A 21,183-nucleotide genomic window follows, 5' to 3' on the forward strand; every position below is an offset into this window, starting at 1 on the left:
GAAAACAACTCAACTCCTCTGACATTTTTGCAAATAGGTTTAGTGGAATCCATTCTGTTTACTTTTACTGACATTTGTTTTTCACTCAATTATCCCACATGGTTATTTTTTTCTTTTCATAATTTATTTCTAGCAACTTAGCCATAAAAATAAATACAAGTAATTCCTTTCTTTGGTACAAGCACCAGAGCTTAGATTCATAATAACTGAAGTAAATAAACACTCATTTTACCCTTCCCCTTTCTTTTTCCTAATAGTTCTGGTTTACTTATTAATCAGATTGGTGACAGCACCAGAATCTAACCAGGAAGAATTTAACCTCAAACACATTACAGGTTTCTCCTCACATGGCCCTAAAACTTTGGAAAATAATACACCTTACTGGATTAGTCATCTGCCAGATAACTAAATATGATAAGCATTTTTTATCTTGTAACCATTTCCAATTTTTGCACACCTTTATATTGAAATTTTCTGTGCAGTCTTGCAAATTTCAGAAAGTCTTCAATGAAAAAACCTATTCCTTTTTTTAATCCATGAAGTGTCATTGAGTGGACATGAAACTAATTTTTAAGAGGATGAAAAATATGTAGTGCAGAGCAGTACTGCTCGAACTCTACCATGAACATGAATCCACCTGGGGATCATCATAAAATGCAGATTCAAATTCAGTAGATGTTGAATGAGGCCTGAGAGTCCACTTCCTAACAAGTTTTCAGGCTAGACATTAGTCTGCACTTTAAATCGAGTGTAGAGGAGAGGGCATTTATCTTGGAGCTGGGAAGACCTGGACTGAAATCCAACTTCATTGCTTCCTGGCAGTGAGAACCTGAGAGAGCCCACCCCTCCCTCGGAGTACTCCTTTCTCCCCCTACAACACTCACAGCCTCACCACCATCATCAGCCTTGATCCACTGGGACTGACTTCATCATACCCTTTATCCTACTCTATGTCAGGCCACGCCTAGACTCCCAGGCTGCCTCTTAACTCCCACAATTGAATCCTCGTTAGCCTCTGTGAACCTATTCTGTTCCCTTTTCCCATCTCTCCCCAAGTTCTGAAATCCTTCCACTCTATCCTCCAAAACCCAGTCAGCCATCAGCAAAATCCCCTGTGTTGATTCTCCAACTACTGTCGGAAGGCTCTTCTTCCTTTCATGCCTTAAGAGAAACCTGGCTCTCCACTGAGGAAACTGCCGCCACTGCTGTTCCCTTAGTGGTGTTTATTTCGTCTCTTGTTCTCACAGTACTAGACCTGGAAGTAGAGAACATGTCTTTGGTGCTCCTTATTGCTGCTTTCAGACAATTCTCCAATCCTCCCTCATTCCTAAAAACTGCCCATTTAGGATCTCTGTCATCAGATTATATTACCCATGAGTCTTCATTGTTGTTGTCACAACCACCTAGCCATCCCATGGTCATTACCCTAGACTTTGTTTCTATCAATAACAGCATCCTCTCTTTAGTGCCAGCTGCATGCATCCTACTTTCTGACATCACCTCCTATCATTTCATCCTCTTCTGTCTGTATTCTGTACCTCAATTCTTCCATACCATTGGTGCTACGAAGCCATTCATCCTACCATCTTTTCAGTGTTTCTCATCCCTTCAACGTCCTTATTTCCATCCTTTTCCAGTTTAAATTTCATTGTCAATGATTACTGACTCCCTTGCCTCTCTACAGTTTTCCCGCCCTTGTTTTCCAAAACTATAGTCTTATTTAAAGCAAATTTCTGCCTACTCCAAACCTTCTTCTGTGCTAAACATGGTGGAGAAAAGTACAAATCAGGATAACTGGTCTTGCTTTAAATACTTGACACGAGTGCTCTACCATTCATACCAAATATCTCTAGTCTATACAGTCTTTTAATCATGGACGCTGACATTTTATATTCTCTCAAGTTCTCAATACCTCTCTTCCCACCGTCATCCCCAGCTAATAATCTTGCTTCCTATTTTACTGAATAAAAAAATGGATGAAATAAAAAAACAAAGCCCACATTCTTTCAACAACACAAATTTACCCACATGCCTACATCAGCAAACATCTTTGCCTTTCTGTCTGTCACCATTGTTGAATTGCCCGATGCTCCTATCAAAAAATCGATCTTTATACTTATGCAGCAGATATTTCCTCTCACTAACCCAGCCCAGCCAAGCCTACAGATAGTTGAAAGCCTGGTGAACACCTGAATGTAACCTCCTAAGAGACCCTGATCCAGATTTGAAATTTCTGACCCATAGAAACTATGAGTTAAAAAATGCTTATTGTTTTAAACCACTAGCTTGTGGGGTGATTTGTTACAGAGCAATAAACATAATAAATGAATGAGTGCAATGACCAATCACAAGATCGATAACATACTCACTAGCTAATTAGGAAGGATTTACAAACTCAACTGAGGAGCTAATTTTCACATACCAGGAGGGGTGGTACAGCATGTAGTTCTTCTAGATAATAGGGGCTTATAAGGGAAGTTGATAAGGAGTGGAACCTTTATACAGAACTGTAGAGTAAGGGTAAAACATCTTCCATTCTTCTGAACCCTAGTGGGAAAGAGAAAGAAAACTCTCCAGCCAAAAGACTATCTGACAATTATGGATGCCCACTCTCCAGGCAGAGGTAACATCTATTTTCAGTTCAGTAGGGCAGAAGGGCAGGTTCTAACATCCACGGGGCCTCAAGAAAGCTGAGTCATTTCTTGCCTCTCCTGAAGATGAACAGCATTTACATCAGCTAGTCCTAAAGGATACAATGGCAGCAATGTGTGTTACTGCTGCCCCTTTCTTATGGGGCCAGCCAACTGGGACAAATTCTTATTGGAGTGACCATGCAAACCAGAAGCAAACAGCATCACACTGAGAGTAATCAAGAGTTTAGGGGTCAGGCTGCCCACTCACCATTGATAGCCAAATATTCAGGGCCAGGAGCTCCCAGGTTAAAAATAACCTACCATGCCCTTTAAATCACAATTAAAATATCAATGATACTTTCACATTTGTTGATAATATGGGAGTCTAAATTCAAACTCCTATTTGATGAAGAATTCCTCAGCTAGTTTTATATATAAGCCTGTAAGTTTTAACTATAGGAAAAAGTTTAATGACCAGAGGGGAACTAAGTCTGATTACAAAGTAGTTTTTTTGCTTGCAGGGCTCTAGGCCCCCAGAAATTCCTACCAAGACACTTGAAGGTATCTATCTATTGATAAATTGATTAATAGATACATAGATAGACACACACACACTTAGTTAAATTCGTGTAAGTACAATTTTTTAAATATAGCAATAAAAGGTATTTTACAAAACATAAGTAGAAAAGTATCAAATAATTTGAAAATGTTTCCATTTCTTTTAAACTTTTTCTTCTACCAACAACTTCAAACCAAAAGACACAGTTCTCCTAGGCTTTACAAAGCATCCAACAATGAAGGTGGTCAAGTCTTACACCTATAGTTTAGGTGTTCCAATAGAGAAGTATAAAATTTTTTAAGCACTTTAATTTGTTTACAGAACAGATGTGTTTGAATATCCAGTATTCTAAGTGAAAGATCTTGACTACCATAAAGCATTTGATGTTTTCATATAATTTGAATGCGCCCAATATCAATTATACCTGTGGCCATAATTAATACAGAAGCTATCAAGTCATTTGTACTAACTCATATAAAACACGCTCTTTGAACTTCATCTTCCCTCTAGCTACACTCACTCCCATGATGATCTCATCCAGTTACTTGGCTTTAAACATCATCTATACACTGATGATTCCCAAATTTATATCTAGAGCCAGACAGCTCCTCTGAACTCCAGACTCATATATCCAGCTGCCTATTTGACATCTCCATCTAGAGGCCTTGCATGCATTTTACACTTATCTTGTCCTAAACCAAACTTCTGATCTTTTCTCCCAAACCTTCTCCTCCCACTGTCTTCTCCATCTCAGTAAATAGGAACCCTATCCTCCCAGTTACTCAGGTCAAAAATTTGGGAGTTATCTTTGACTCCTCTCTTTCTTTCATGCCTGACATTGAATTCATCAGCAAATTCTGTCAATTCTACCTTCCATATCACTCAGAATATGACCACACAGTCTCCAAGCCACTGTGTTGATCCAAGGCGCCATCATCTCTCACATGGATTACTCAGTAGCCTCCTTACTGGCCTCCTTCCTCTGCCCTGCTCCCCATAACCTATTAGATACACAGTGATTAACACTGTGATTAACACAAAAGTGATTAAGAAAAGCATGTCATTGCTTTGTTCAAAACCCTAAAATTGCATCTCATTTCAGCAAACTAAAAGCCAATTCTATAGGGTCCTACATAACCTCCACATTACACCCTTCAGCCTGTAACCTCTCTAATTCATATCCTTTTATAATCCCCATTGTTCACTCTACTTAAGTTGTTCTGGTTTCTTTATTGTTCCCCACTCAGGGCCTTGGCAGTAGCCCATCTATTGTCTGGGATGCTTTTGACCCAGTTAGCCACATGGCTCATTCCCTTACTTCCTTCAAGTCCTTGTTATACTGTAACCTCCTCAGAGACTCCCCTATGGGGAGTACAATCCCTACCCTATTCAGCAATACTATTCTCCTTTGCTTTATTTTTCTCCATAGCCCTTTTCATCTAACAGTGTAAATATCTGTTTGTTTTCTGTTTATTTCCCTCCACAAGAATGTAAACTTCCCGAGGGCAAAAGTTTCTGTCCATTTTGTTTACTACTATATAGCCCACCCTTAGAATATGCTTAGCAAATAGTAGGCACTCAATAAATATTCACTGGGGCACCTGGGTGGCTAAGTCCATTAAGTCCATTGAGCCTTTGGCTCAGGTCATGAGCTCCATCCAAGTCCTGGAACTGAGCCCCATATTGGGCTGCCTGCTCAGCGGGGAGTCTGCTTCTCCCTTTCCCACTGCCCCTTTCCCCACTCATGCTCCCCACGCAAAAACACACATGCTCACTCTCTCTCTCTCAAAAATTAAATTTAAAAAATTAAATAAATTAATAAATATTCATTGAATATATTAATATTAAAGATTTGGAAAACGATTCACACAAATATTTTATTACCAATATTTCAATAACTAGTCACTATCCTAACTAGCACAATGAAAGTTCAATACAGTAGTATTCATTTCTCCTTGCAACAATCAGTCCTTATCATAGAGGTAAATACCTAAGGTCTTTTTCACCTTGGCCTTATAAATTTTTGCAGCAAACCCAAGCTCCAATGTTATAATTCTTTTTCTGTAAACACTGGTTTCTGACTGTATCGATATCTTCTCACATCTGAAAACCCCATCAGAACTGATGATCATATCACTATTTAAAACTAGATGGACAAAGTATGTGTGGGTTTAAGCCCCCTCATCCCTCCACCAAATACAACCAGAGAAATATTTTACAAGAACTGAATGGTTACAGAATAGGGGTCTACAGACTATGGCCTGGAAACCAAAGCCAGCCAGAACTGCCAGGTGAAATACAGGTATCTAGTAAAATTTAAATTTCAGATAAGCAACAATTTTTTTTAGTATAAATGTATCCTAAATATATGCTAAATGCTAAATCTGGAAACCTTAAATCTGGCCCACCACCTGTTTTTTGTACAGCCCACAAGCAAAGAACGGTTTTTCCATCTTAAGTGGCCGGGAAAAAATTAAAAGAATAACATTTCATGGCAAGTGAGAATTATATGAAATTCAAATTTCATTGTCTATAAATAGTGCTACTGAAACATAGCCACTTGTTTTCTTACTGTCTATAACCACTTTCACTTTACAGCTGCACAACTGAATGGTTGCAACAGAGAACATACAGCTGCAAAACCTAAATATCTGTCTGGCCCTTTACAAAAAGTTTACCAACCCCTGTTGGTAATAGAATATTTACTTTTAGGCTTCCCCTTACCAAAGACAAAGCAAAGTAACCTCTTTCCCTTTAGAACTCTCTTCCCACAGGAGCACTTCTGCTGCTTTATCATTATACTGGAAAGAGAAGTAGGAAGCAAGCTGAGAAAAGGCAGTGTGATGAAAGGCGTGGGCTGTGGATACCCAGAGCTGAGTGTGAATCCTTTCTCCACCTATCACACCCTGAGTGAGTTACTTACGTGAGGGCCATATGAATGCTACCACACAGGGTGGCTATGGGATTAGGAGATAAGGATTAAAAGCTTGATTTTAAAGGACAAAAAAGGGTCAAGTTTCTAAACTGCAATGGAGGGTATGATTGTCAGAGGGACAGAAAACAGGGGGAGAAGAAAAGTGAAAAGATAAAAATTGGAACTAGGAGGACAGACTTCTTAATCACTCACCAAGAGGTGAGCTTCAGTGAAAAATACAGATTTACATGGATTCAAGCAAAAATACCATGACCAAAAGTAGGGAAGTATGGGTAGATTTATTTGGACTAAGTAAGACAGCTGCAAAACCCTTTTCAAGGTAAATAAATTTTGGATTGCATCTACTCAGTACACATAGAGATAAAAACCCCACTTCCAGAGTAGTATTATATTTGAAAAGAAAGGCCTGAGTGTGTGTTGCTGTTAATATGAAGGGAAAGGAGAAAAGACAGAGCCACATTTACATGGCTGTGGAACCCCCCAGGTTCTGTAAGGGGCCGATAAAGAAAGTAGCATCCACAATCTCTTCAGCCATTCTTTCCAGGAAATATTTTCTACTTTGGCCCCGGGGTTAAAGTTATCAGGTCCTGGTTTTTAAAGTCTAGAAAAATAGGAAGTGTATAAAATAAAAGGGCAATATATAAGATTCATCAAATGATTGTATCTGTGACCCATGACCCTAGGCAGTGGTTCTCAACATGTGAGCCTCACATGTAAGACATATTCCCAAATACAACTTCTGACACTAGATATAGTGCACTTCACTCCTCCTAAAAGGCATATCAGCATGGAAGAGAGTGAGAGTGATGTTATCACAGAGATAACCTTGAGGCTGTTCTAAATATATTTTCAAATGTAAATTATTTGCAAGCTTCAACTGTATTTGGTAACAAATACTTATGACAGCCTCATTTCTGACCTGTGTCACGACACTGTGATTGAGTAGTACTGTTTCATTCCACTTCCCAAGAACAAAATTTTCCTGAAATATAGAAGTCATTACTAATACTGATCCTGGCAACAAAACTATTAACAATGCTTGTAATCAAACCCCAAGGTTACTTTGAGAACTGTGTTTTTGAAATTGATTTTTATTTACAACATATGTTGATGTGCTTTACAGCCTTATACTCAGAGCTGGCCTAGACACTCATTAGTTCACTCACTAGTTCATTTATTCTCAACATACAAAGCTGACATGACGAGAACGACTGACCAAGTACAAACACAGACATCTTACATATATCAAGCAACCAATACGGAATGAGATCCTACTCTTTGCCAGGTACAGTTCTGGGAGTAAAGATAAATAGTGAGAGCCCTGGCCCTCTAGGATCTCAAAGTCTAGTGGAGGTGACAAAATAATTTCAATGTAGTACGATTAAATAAAATGGTAAACATGAACACAGTACATTATGAGTTCAAGGAAAATGAACTGAATCCACAAGGGAATGATTAGAGACAGCTTTATAAGAGAGATAGTACACTGAGCAGCTGTCCACTGTCAGTAACTATACTGGGTGCTGTGAGCTGTAGACAGCTGTTAAAAAGTCAGCATGGTGCCTGACACCAGTGAGCTCACAGTCTAATATGAAAGGCAAATCCATTAACTAATCTCAAAGGCAAATGCAAAATCACTGAACCACGTTGGTACCCTTGACCCTTCTTCCTTCTAACCAGGACTCTTACCTTCACCGACCTGTACTCTCTTGCTCCTCTGTGGCAGATACATAACTTCTTAGCACAAAATTCTCTCCCCTTTGGGAATGGCCACAAACATAGGTATAGGATGAGAGGTTGCATCTTTATATGACATGGATCCCCTAGAAATAGCTGATTGTTCCAGAAGTAGACATCTGACCCAAACTGGACCATTCAGTGATTCCTCATTAGAATTTGAAATTCTAAACTAAGATGTACAGGGACAGGTGAATCACATCAATGGCAATACCCTATAAAGAATGATGACAAATTCCTGACACACAGGAGACCAACCCTGATTCTACTCTTTCCACATGTTGCTTATTGGACTCCTTTCAATTCTATAAGAATTCTCCTAATTTCCCTCCAACTGCTTAGGCTATCCAGAGTCAAATCTTATGCTTATAGACCAAGAAACCTTCATAGATGTCCCTTGCCCACATAATCTCCCAACTCTTGTATCCAGTGTAACGGTATTTCCCTGTGATCAAACAATTTACTGAGAGATTAATTGCCCATAAAGCTTAGTATGTTATCTACCCTCCAGAGAGGTAATAGTTTGGGGGGAATCATGGAGATACAATGCTGGAATCCAGAAAATTTAACGGCAGGGGCATTTCAGGACCTACTGAACTATGATAATCCTGTAAAGGAGATATGTGGGCATACAGAGAATTATCATTAATGCCCCTCAAATTCCACTGAATATGGTTCCAAATCTTAGCTCTGTAATTCACATAACCAAGTTTACACAGCTAGTAAATGGCTGCCAAAATTTGAAATCGAATCTGGCTATTTTCAAACCTCATATATTTTGATATCACAGATGTATCTGTTAATGCCTAGTTTCATTCTTCCTTTAAATCAGTGGTTCTGAACTGGGGGCAATTCTCCACACACATACCCAAAAGACTTTGAGCAATGTCTGAAGACACTTTGATTGTTAAAACTATGAGGTGCAACTGGCATCTAGTGGGTAAAAGCCAGGATGCTGCTAAGTACCCAATAATGCACAGAACACAACCACAACATTAACTATATGGCCCAAATGCCAAGAGTGCTGAGGTTGAGAAACTCTGCTTTAAATCAAACAAATAAACAAGTTTCTGAAGAATGTATGATTCAAATGTACACAAAGAATTAAGCAAAAATTCCATTTTATGCAAGATATTAGACTAGTATGCAGCCACTAATTATAGATTTATTGATGTAAAAAATATATTTTTTAAATGAGAAAGACATGCTTCTTAACAGTTATGTAGAGTACAATCTCATTTTATAAAATAAAATCTATCTATGCATGAACATGGGTTCATTTACATATAGGAAGAAAATTGGAAAGCTATAATACCACTAAGTTAGTAGTGTCTAGCCCTAAGGGGGAGGGAGATTAAACGATTTTTGTTTTTCCCTTTTTTCCTTGAGATGCGTTTTTGCATTAAAAGTTCAGTTTTCATTTTAAGATATAACTCTACTTGTCAGCCTCATGCCTGACCTCAGCTGGTTCAGATTGGTTCACAGTACCACATATTTTGCTTCACCCACCTACATACACAAGAAAAGAAGCAGTGTTTCATTAAAACAGGCTCAGAAATGGCATCTCTGTTTATGAGGTACTGGTGCATGTGTGAAAACATTCATTACGTTCACTCAAGGTCTCATATTTCCCCAAACCTCCTTGCTTTGTACTTAGGTGCCTAAGTCCTAATTCATGCTGGTGACATCCCCACACCACTCTTTTTCCTGCTACTGAGTCAGTTCTTGTTAAGATCACCTTATTTCTCAGTAAACCCTAGATAAATGAAACATCTTTCACAGCTCCAGCGCCCCCACCTCTAGCATTTACTGAGGGAAGGGAAGAAGAATTTTAGAACTTAAGTTTTTAACCTAAAACTCAAAACAAAATCATTAATGGAAACACATTTTTCCCCAAATAGTTCTAAGCATTCTTAAAATTGACCCTCATATCTTTTCTAGATTCACTTCTTTCATGAGGCACAGTAGTGTAGCCTAGCCATAGCCATAGTACATGTCTTCTTTCTATTCCTACCAAAGCCATAAGAAAGACAGACTTGATCTTCATTTGGGGTGTTAACTGAATAGGATGGATCAGTCCAGAACTACCCTCTTTCAGGTGCTAAAAGATGAAGTCCTTTGCTGTAGTTACACACATATATATTTTTTTTAATGGACAACTGATTAGGGAAAACCCTCTTTTGGGAGCAAAGGAGCAACTTTTCAGTAACTGAACATTAGCTATCCCAGATTATCAGAAAAGCACTTTCTATAATTTTCCTTCTTTGTTCTCAGTTTTTGTTACTACTGCAAAGACATTTTTATAAAACTCAGAATAAAATAGGATGGCACATCAAATTAAATTATATTCCAAACAGTTACTTCTCTTTTCCACAGACTGAGCATTCAAGCCCACCATACATTTTCAGGACCTTGCCTCTAAACAGGTTTTCTTCTTTTCTCCAGTTACTGAACACCTCGGTAGGACATGTGTGGTTGCGTGTGTAAAAATGTATGTATGAATGTATGTTTGTATGTGGGTATGAGTTTGTGTGTGTGTGTGTGTGTGTGTGTGTGTGTGTTTTATTCCATATGAATGGAGTAAGACATTTACTGAACACCTTAAAACCGAGGCTAGAAAATAATAGCAGATACTCCAAAAATATATGTTCAATGAATGACCAATGAATAAACAAGGTCTATAACATTTTAAATAAAACTTAAAAGTGATATATTGTCCTTCTTCTTGATAAGTTTATACCTTTTTAAGAGAGAGAACTTGCATCACCAGCAACTAGTCCTGAAAATTCACACCATCTTCATCATTTCAATAAATACATTAATTGCTTGAATTGGTATCATGCCTTTCCATGAAGGTATCAAAATATTTGATGTGTTTTAGCTCCTGGCAGAATGAATTAAGTTTAAAAAAAAATCTGTTTCATTGAGATATTAGTCTGCTAATACTTCGTTTTGATTACAAGTAATTAAGAGTTCTATATAATCATGGGAAGATGTTACTTTTAGCTGAACTGAAAATAGAATTATAATGAAACAGAGATGATATATTTCATTTTTAAATGATGAGGATGACTTATTGTTGGGTTAAACCCAAGTTACTGTCACATGTAATAAAATGCAAGCTGTTTTAGTTCCCATATATGGCAATTTCTATGATTAAGGCTAATTTCTCTGGCAATTGTAATTAATAACCTCTGTCCTACTGTTTCAAGAAATTTCATCCACAAAGACAATGGTCAACTGTTCATCGTAAATAATAAAAGCTCTCTTTCATGGAAAGATCTTTTAAAACAATAAGCAATAAATGAAAAGTATACAAGTACCCAGAAATTGCAAATGCTCAGTTTCAAATGACATGTCCTTTAGCTATCCAACTAGCAAGAAAAGTAGTTCAAAATCTAAAAACTATTGGTAAGAAAAATTACAAGAAAGAAATTAATTACTCATGAATAAAATTCAATATAAATGTTGGAAACATAAATTAAAATAAAAATATAATCACAAAACAAGTAGAGAAAGAATAAATTAAGAGAGCATAATAGAGGTTTATATTGACTATGTTCAGTTTTGTCCCTAAACTCAAAGCAAATAGTTTATGTATCTCATACTTTATATAATCTCATACTCTATATTTATCTCATATTTTATATTTGTCATAAAAAGTTGATCTGTAGAAAACTGACCTATATTTAAACTGCCTCATGCACTAAAATCAGATTTTTAATTTTATGAAATCATAATTTCTCAAGTACTGGAAATACTTCCCTATTATCAAAACTAATTTTCACCTCAGTTAAAGGGCTTTCTTAGATTTGGATTACAAATATGTGTTTATATTATACCAGAAACTTTAACTGAACAGTTTTTTAAAACGGTGTCACTATCTGGGGAGACAGTGGTACCACTGTGATAGATCTAAATAGAAAACAATTTCTACTGTTCTCTCTGACTCTGCAGTATCCTGGGTTGAGACCTTCCTTTGATCAATTCTCACACCAGCTCTACTAGTCAGTTCTAAACGGTTGCTTTCCAGTTCAAACTCATTAGCAATCCCTAAATTTCAACAAAAATCAAAATTAGGTGGTGATATGTTCCAGAAAATTACTCAACACATCAGACTTTTGTTCAATGATGAATTACTTTCTAAGATAGGCAAATAGTTTGTCTAATATGCTACTCATCAAAAATATACCTTGTATCTCTTAAATATTTTTATATCTCTGAACTGTATCTTATTCAGCTTATTTGCTCCACTCATCTTCACAGGTCTGAGTTCAAAGCTGTTTTCCCCCCGTATGGACAAGCATGTCATCTGTAATGAAGACTATGTAGGGTGTTGTCGCAGACATTTTTGTCTGCCACATACTTCATCTTAGATGTCTATTCTGTAATAGGTCTTCCTGACATTCGTCTGTTGACAGAGCATCAACCCACTAATGAAAATTAGGTTATCACCCCATGGACAAGCATCACTAACTGAAACTCTAGAAACCAAACCATGGAACACTAAGAATAAAAACAGTAAGAATAGTTTCACATGCTGTATATGACATGCAAAATACAGCATTTATTCTCTCTCTTATTAAAAGGAATATTTTCCTTCACCTGGTCAATGCCAATTAGTTATAGTTAAGCCACAATCTTTTGTGACATGTGACATGTCTCTCAATAAAAGGAAAAGTATATCATAAGCCTACTTCTTAGCTGTGACATGCTGTCTAGGCTCTGGTATGCCTCAAGTTGGAAAATATGCCTTTCCCTTCACAAAGAGAAATGCCACATGCCACAAAGACTGTGAACCCTGTAGGGTTACTTACTCATGGTTTTCTGAAACTGAAAACTACCTGGTTTTAATTCATATGTTATTAATATATTTTTACTTAATTTTTTAAAAAGGCATTCTTCTAATAGCAATTTATTCAGTGTTGGGATAATCCCAAGCAACTGCTATTCCTTCAACTATTCTGATATTTTATTTTTAAATCTCAGGTAACATGTCCTTGATGCGAATTGCTACAGCTATCTAGCTATCTTCAGACTTTAGACTGAATATCTAAAGCAGTGATTCTTAAACTTGTCTTCACATTGAAATCATCTAGGAGATGCAAAAACATACCAAAGCCTATCTACCACCCCAGAGATTGCAAATTAACTGATCCCAGTGTGACCTGAGCTTGGACATTTTTAATATATCCTGAGATGATTCTAATGTGCAACCAAATTTAGAAACCACTGGTCTATAAGAATATTGATTAACATAACACCATGTGGATATTAGATACTATTTACTATCATCATTGTCTGGCAAAGTCAGAGAATGATATTCAGACAGATTAAGCTTACTAGTAATTGTTACCACATATTAAAATGCCAAGCATTTTACCAACATTTTATCTAATCCTCACAACATTCCTGCAAGATAGGTATTATTATTCTCACTTCATACATGGGGAACTAAAGATCAGAAAGTTTAGGTTGTTTTCCCAATGCCACCAACTAATAAATAGTAGGGCTGGTATTTGAATCCATGTCTGTTTGACACTAAAAGACCTATTCTTTCCACTGTGCCATACACTTTCAGTGGAAGTAATATCACCCCCAAGGAAGTAAAAATTAAAGGAAGTGAAGATCAAAAGATGTTTAGATATTGCAATGGTTTTTGGTCCTCCAAAGTTCAACTTTGCTAATGAAATCTTATTCTTTAATATTTAATTTCTCTTACTGAAAAAAAATAAATTTGACTTTATTTTTCTACTTAGGAGGTTAATAATGAAAAAAAAAAAGTTTGAGAAACACTAGACTATACCATACTCTGCCTCCAACCATTTTGGTTAATAATTAGTTAACGTGTATACTATTCACATATCACATACATATTACCCACTTATCTACATTATATAGATTGCCTGTAAAGAAAGTGGCTCTCCCCTCAATTTTACAATTCCCAAGTTGTACTTACAATTGAAAAGAACTACAGTATAAACAAAACTATATATGTTATAGGTCCCCAAGATGCTAATGATAGGAGAAGAAATAATAAGTCCAAAGAGTATTACTTAAAAGTCCTTATGAATGTCTATTATGTTGTTATTTCAGCATTATAGCAGTAGGTTGTTGATTCAAAAACTTGAGAATTTCCTGGGTGAAATCTGAAACTGGCCTGGTGCGCGGAGGGCAAGCAGCGACCAAAAAGACAGACCACTCTAGATTGGTAGGTGGCAGGTTTAGCAAGGGAACTTTTAAGGCTTGTCTTGAGTGGCCACGAGAGGCATACATCTCTACACCCACCACCAGAATCTTAGAAGTTTATATAAAAGCCTTAACTGGATTCAGTCACATATTCCATGCTGATGGTCTCAACAACACATTAGTTTCTCAGGGCTGTGTCCTTGAGGCAGCCTTTAATGCGGGGAAGGCAGGCAGAACACATATTTCAAGTATACAAGAGAGGGTGAGGAGTCTTCAAGTGCCTGGGTCCAACCTGAGGGTCAACTGGTGGTCATGTCCTCTTGATGACCTCCTTCAACATAGGTATATACCAGGGTAAGCTTTCTCTGATATGACATGGTTATATGTCAAATTATTTCAAAGGTTAAACAACTGGAGGCAAGAATCAAATCATTCAACTTTGTATCTCCTATAGCACTGGGTGTCATATAAACTAGTCAATCACCAAACATGCGTGAAATTAAAAAGAAATGGAATTTCCATTACCATACCATCACATAATCCAACACACACAATAATAAAACAATTTTAAGCAAATTTTAATTAGTCTTTATTGATTTGGAAGATGCTTTTCTACTTTCTTTAGAATCACTAATTTTAAAACATTTTTATTCTATAACAGGAAAGTGTAGCACAGAATAAGTATCAAACTTTAATTTAATATCTTCTCTTAAAAACTACTAATTTGATTCACCAAGTTGTCACCATTGCCCTATGAATAACACATAAAGAGGCATTTGAGGATACTGGCAAGTGCTCAAATACTGAACTCAGACTTTGGCTAAAGTCAATGATACAGGCTACCCTAGAGCAACCTGAAAGGGCATCTCTGGGAAGATGTATCCTAATTTAAGCCAAAGAGCCAACGTGTATATGCTTATATTAAGGAAACATAGAAAGAAATTGAAGTGACAATCAGAAATATGATGTCATAATGCTTATTTGCCCAAGGCAAAAAGAGTTTTTAACAATTTCCTCAAAGCAGTTATTGCTTTGAAAACTAACAATCCAATAATCAAGGAGGACTCCTTTGTGAGCATTCTAGAAAAATACCTTGAGGCTTCCAGCTAGTGAAACAAAAAATATTTGAGAATGTTCCAGGGAGCCAATGACACCAAAAGAGGAGTCACTGTAAGGTATTAGATGGGAACTGCTATCCACACCCATGGCCAGTGGGCTGTACAGAAGAACAGAATTGAGGTAGAAGGGAAAATCCAAAAGGAGCTTTCTGTAACCCTCATGCTCCTACCCAGCTCCTACCCAGCTGAGTCTCATTTGTTATTAGGTCTACCAGAAAAAAACAAAACAAAACAAAACAAACTAAAAAAGCCTACCTAAATTTGCATTGCAGAACTCAAGCCAGTTATTGAGACTCAGAAGGGTAAATCAGAATTCAGACCCCTAGCCCAAAGGGAGTCTGCCCCATCAAAGGAGCTATAATAATAATAATAACAATCATAATGGTCTATAACAATGGTTTATAACATTCGCTGAACATTTGCTATATGTAAGTCACCATGTTTGGTGTTTATACTCATTTTTTCATTTAAAACTTCCAAAAAATCTCATGAGAATTTTTTCTTCTTATATACAAAGAAAGAAGGCTAGAGAGTTTAGTTGTATAAAATGCTAGACAACAGAATTTGCTTTGAGTTTTCTTGTGTTATAAGCTAGTACTTGAACTTGGAAGCTTAATCCTCTCACAAAAACCTTCCTTACAGGTATGGGTGTTTCAGAGAACTTTTGCTTTCTTTGTTAGGGGCAGAAACCTAACTCAAACTAGGCAAAGTATAGATCCTGTTAAAATACAGATTCTGATTCAGAAGGCCTGAGGCAAGGCCTGAGGTCCTATATATCTAGCAAATTCCTAGATGATGTCATAGACCACACTTTAAGTAGCAAAGCACTAACCTCGTTTCTATGCATTGCCCACATATGTTTAATGTGGTAGATGCTCTAAAGCTTAGGACTCACCAACAGGAATGAATGCAATCTCACATGCTTGTCTCAGTATGATGCCTTCTCAGGACCAGCTGTGTGCCCGTCACAACACTGAAATAGCAGAGGTGTTGCACGTCAAGATCGAGACATATTGGCAGAACTCTGTGATAAAAACACTTTACAATTTCATAGCACCTTTCATTCCAAAGTGTTTCAGAAGCTATATACATTCAGCACCACAGAAAGATGATAGAGGCAGCAGACTCCATGGGGTGAAGGAGGTGTCAAGGGATGGAGTGGGGGTGGAGGAATAAGTAAGCCAAGGACAATGGGACATTTCTCTATTAAAGGCAACACAACACCAAAAAATTTTCAAAGGAAAAAAAAAATCTTTAAGGTTCATGTTCAAAGAATAATAATGCATAGGTTCATGTTCAGAATCATTTTCATAGGATGTATTCTGTGAGCACAGAGAAAAAGAAAAGAAAATCAGAAATGAGCTAAACAAACAAGAATATTAAAGACATCAGGAACTCAGTAAGGTCTGAATCCAGTAACTACAGGTTGTATAGACTATCTCGGACTTTTTGATTAAAAAATCAAGTCCTAAAATCTTAGAAGACAGCTTTCCATAACATATTCTCTGACATGGGAAGTAGCTTTCTGTTTACAGAGCATTTAGTAGAAGAAATGACTTTTCTAAGTATTACAAAATGCAAACATCTAGCTTAACCTTAATATACTTGATGACAATGTGGGTAGTTTGTATATGTTCTGGAGGGGGGGGGATGTCATTATATGACAGAACTTGAAAATGGAAACTTTTTAATGACTCCTAGAGTGTTTGCCTTTAAAAGAAATCATTTTCTAGCTGCTGTTTCCCATTTGTTACCAGGGACTCTTGGGGGCTTCCAGTGACTTGGAAAGAGTTCTATTTTCACTTCTGCTGGCTCCTGTGACTACATCCAGATGATAAATGAGGACCTACAAGCTCCCACAAGACAGTTTTAAAGAGTCTGTTCTCCAGGCAGTTTGTGGCTACCTGCCAGGGAAGCACATACCAAATTAAAAGGGAGAGGGGAGAAATTCTTTGCTATTTCATATTTCCTGGGGTTTCCAATGAACTCATTGCATTAGTCTTCTTTGTGAAATGTTTTAGTAAATGTGCTTATTTATGAACATTCACAAAAACCTCAAGATAACAAGGAAGGAGAAAACAGGGATTCTTAGACCAGAAATCCATCTTTCTACTTTTTTTTATTCACTATCTTCCTGTCTTTTTTCCTCCCACTTTCACTTGAGACAAGGTGGTGAAATCTTCCCCCACCAGCAGATAACAGTGGTCACTCCATCAGGAGGATGTAATCTTGAATCACAGAGTTATTGTTTTGTCAAAGAAAAAATCATGTTACTCGTATCCCACAAAGGTATTTTCCTTTAAGAAAAATCATTAAAATGACCCGTTACTCTTGTGTCCTCACACTATAATTCTGGGCCACAGGCAACGTTCTGCTCAAAGGCCTATTTTTATAAATGATGAAAAGTAACTGATGCATCTGGTTATCTCTCAGAATTTTGTCAGTTTCACAACTAGAAATGGTGCTGCCAGGCTCACTCCAAAGGAAGCTGGTGGTGAAGTGTAGGCTTCAGATAAGGATTTACACTGAGAGTCCAGCTCCAGAAACTGCACAAAAGATTATAGATATGAGACAGGCAAAGAGTAAGGTGTAGTTGTAAAATTAGTTATCGCAATCTTGCAGATAAATGAATATATTCCATTTTGGTTTGCTGCGCATTTGACGATAGTGCAGAAACAAAACTGAATATACACCTTGTGAATTATAATAATCTAACTTGCCAGCTTGGAATAACAATATAAAAAGAAAGGAAAGTTACCAGTTAAATGGCATCTTTTAAGCAATGAAGTCTTTGGAATTATATCTTTATTTGACTCATCATTTGACTTATTGATAGTTCATTTGTTTCTCAAAGATTTAAGCTGCGTCAACAGTTAATTAATGTCAACTACATAAATACCAATTGAGGGCTTACTCCATTCAGGCATAGTTCTAGCAATTGGGAATTCTTAGTAATAAAGACAAGTATGGTTTTGCCTCTCAAAGTTTACTGTCTAACATTTCAGTCTGGTTGAGCCTGAAGAATGTAATTGTCCTAGAGTGACCTACTGAAACTAGAACAGTACGATTGAGACATTTATGTTCCTTACATCATCCACTACTGTTTAAACACCTATCTATTGAGTGGAAATGTTTATCTTTAACACAAAATTTACCATACCAATCTGTAAAATCTAGCAAGTTCTCTTCTGCTGTCTGAGTTCATACTCATTAAAGACATTCTACATGGATAATAAAACATTTTCAGAGCTCAGATGAACAGTTTAGTGTAACCGAATTTAACTCCAAAAACACCTGATTGTCTCTGAAATATAAAGCATATTGTATGCCCCCCTCCAAGGAGCACAAAACCAATTAAGACACGGTGCCCACTCAGGTTGTTTCGGTGCTATTCAGGAAATATTTACGTGAAGAACAGGAATAGAAAGTAGATTGAGATGGACACTGTAACACAGGTTTAAACTTATGCTGTAGGTGTATATGGTATCAAAAGCTTAACTTTAGCTAAGACAACTGGAGATCTCTACAGAAGCTGTAATTGCAAGAATGCCATGAAGAATGAATTAATCTCACCAAGCAGATTGGGTGAGGGCAGAAGAGTACAATGGTTAAGAATTGGCAACACAGTATGATGGGCAGAATTCTGGCACTCTTTCTTACTAATTGCATGATTTGGTCTAGTTTCTCATTTGTGAACAAGGATAATGTAAGAGTACATCATAAGGATGCTATAAATATTAAATACAATGATTCATGTAAAGTACTTTACACAGTGCCTGTTACATAGTGCTCAATAAATATTAGTTTCTATTATAGAGTATGAGTAAAGGAAGAGAAGCAGGGAAGTATAGATCATGCTTAAAGAATAGCTGAAGAGGGGCGCCTGGGTGGCACAGCGGTTAAGCGTCTGCCTTCGGCTCAGGGCGTGATCCCGGCGTTCTGGGATCGAGCCCCACATCAGGCTCCTCTGCTGTGAGCCTGCTTCTTCCTCTCCCACTCCCCCTGCTTGTGTTCCCTCTCTCGCTGGCTGTCTCTCTCTGTCAAATAAATAAATAAAATCTTTAAAAAAAAAAATAGCTGAAGAGGTACATGCAGGGCCTATTGAAAAAGGGACCTTGAGAGATAGATTATTGAGGGCCTCAAAATACAAGAAAGAAAAGTAACATGGCCTTTATTATATAAGTAATAAAAAACCACCCAAGAGTTTGGCATAAGGGAGTGACATAGCCAAACCATAATTAAATTGTGTTTCACTCTTACCAATTTTAAGATATTTCTAAAGCCTTTTTAAGATGAATAGCTGTACAATGATCAGGATTTTGAGTAGTGACAATAATAACTACTGTTCACCAAGCACATAATATACACAAGCATTGTGCTCAGTAGTCTGCATATTTTTTAATTTAATCTTTACCCCCCCCAAAAAAAAATAAACCACATATAATCAGATAAGTATAAGAGAAGAGAAAACTAAAGCTCAAAGAGGTTTTTTTTTTTTTAAGATTTTATTTATTTGACAGAGAGACAGCCAGCAAGAGAGGGAACACAAACAGGGGGAGTGGGAGAGGAAGAAGCAGGCTTCCAGCAGAGGAGCCTGATGTAGGACTCGATCCCAGAACACAGGGTCACGCCCTGAGCCAAAGGCAGACACTTAAAGACTGAGCCACCTAGGTGCCCCTCAAAGAGGTTTTAAAAAAAGCCCAAGGTCACACAGCTTAAAGAGAAGTGAATATTATGGAACAATAAGTCCTTCAACAAACTTAATAGCATGGTTCTGGTTTGTTCTATCTTAACACATATCACAATCCATTGTATTTGACTGCTTAATTGTCTGCTACCCCCACTAGAGTGAAAGTTCCTTGAATTGGAGACTGTACATCAGTCACTATTGTGATCTAGGCAATTAACAACCAAGTTGTGAATAAATAAATAAATGGATAAATGTAATTTTATGACAGAATTTTCCTTAAATGCCATATTTATAAACTTCATCTGACTTATCTCAAGCCTGCTAGAGCTGTTTCTAGAATATATGTACAGAGTTTATATTTTCAATTTTTTTAAACTTTGTAACACAGAATACTTTCGGGAATTTTTGTGGTCTGATTAATGTATTAGACTCTTTAAAATATAAACAAAATAAGACTTTCAGAGTATTTGATTAATGCACCTTGTATTTGTGCCATCAACAAATTCATGGTTTTTTGTTAAATAATTTACATTATTCTAGACAAGGGAAGCTTCAAATTTCTATTCTTTGAGTAATCTTTTCCATGAAAAGGAAAAGTTATTTCTTAAAACTTAAAACTTGGGAGTCTTCTAGAGTCAATTTAACCCATATTCAACCCAATCAAGAAAGAAAAAGTACAAAACAAAGATATAAACATGAAACACAATTAATAACTTTAAAAATGGGCAATCAATAAGATTAAAAAGAATATAAACACTTCAGACCATTTAAGTATGGGTTTTGTCTGGCTGACTGATGTTGACTCTCTGAGTCCAAACTAACATGACATAAACAGAAGTTATACCATCATTTGTTCAATACATTAAAACTGATATTATCTGTTAAACATTACTATGGATAATCTTAAATGGCTTGCAATTTAAAAGAGGAAAGCCCATAAGACAATTTGATTTTTCCAGAAGATTAACAACCCAAATAGCTTTTTATATATATATATATATAATATTTTTTTATTACCAAATAGCTTTTTCTCTTTGGTTCAACACACAAAATGTGAGGCTTATGATGATTCATAAAGGGTAAATGTTGGCTAGAAAAATCAAGTTCTAGGTTTTTTTCTTTTTTTAAAAGATTTTATTTATTTGTTTGACAGAGAGAGAGAGACAGCCAGCAAGAGAGGCAACACAAGCAGGGGGAGTGGGAGAGAAAGAAGCAGGCTCCCAGCGGAGCAGGGAGCCTGATGCGGGGCTCAATCCCAGGACCCTGGGATCACACCCTGGGCCGAAGTCAGACGCTTAACAACTGAGCCACCCAGGCACCCC

At 36.9% G+C, this 21,183-nt stretch overlaps 1 long non-coding RNA gene across 4 annotated transcripts in view; it reads right to left on the reverse strand.

The window, feature by feature from the left end:
• LOC103661751 overlaps positions 1-21,183 on the reverse strand; it is a 583,685-nt gene that overhangs the window by 425,457 nt on the left and 137,045 nt on the right. For all 4 annotated transcript variants that reach the window (XR_568237.1, XR_568238.2, XR_568235.2 and 1 more), the window contains exon 2: positions 16,004-16,144. This is a non-coding gene — a long non-coding RNA (uncharacterized LOC103661751). The remainder of the gene's footprint in view (positions 1-16,003; positions 16,145-21,183) is intronic.

The sequence above is a fragment of the Ursus maritimus genome, unplaced genomic scaffold, assembly GCF_017311325.1.
Source record: "Ursus maritimus isolate PB19 unplaced genomic scaffold, ASM1731132v1 scaffold_11, whole genome shotgun sequence".
Classification (NCBI taxonomy): Eukaryota; Metazoa; Chordata; class Mammalia; order Carnivora; family Ursidae; genus Ursus; species Ursus maritimus.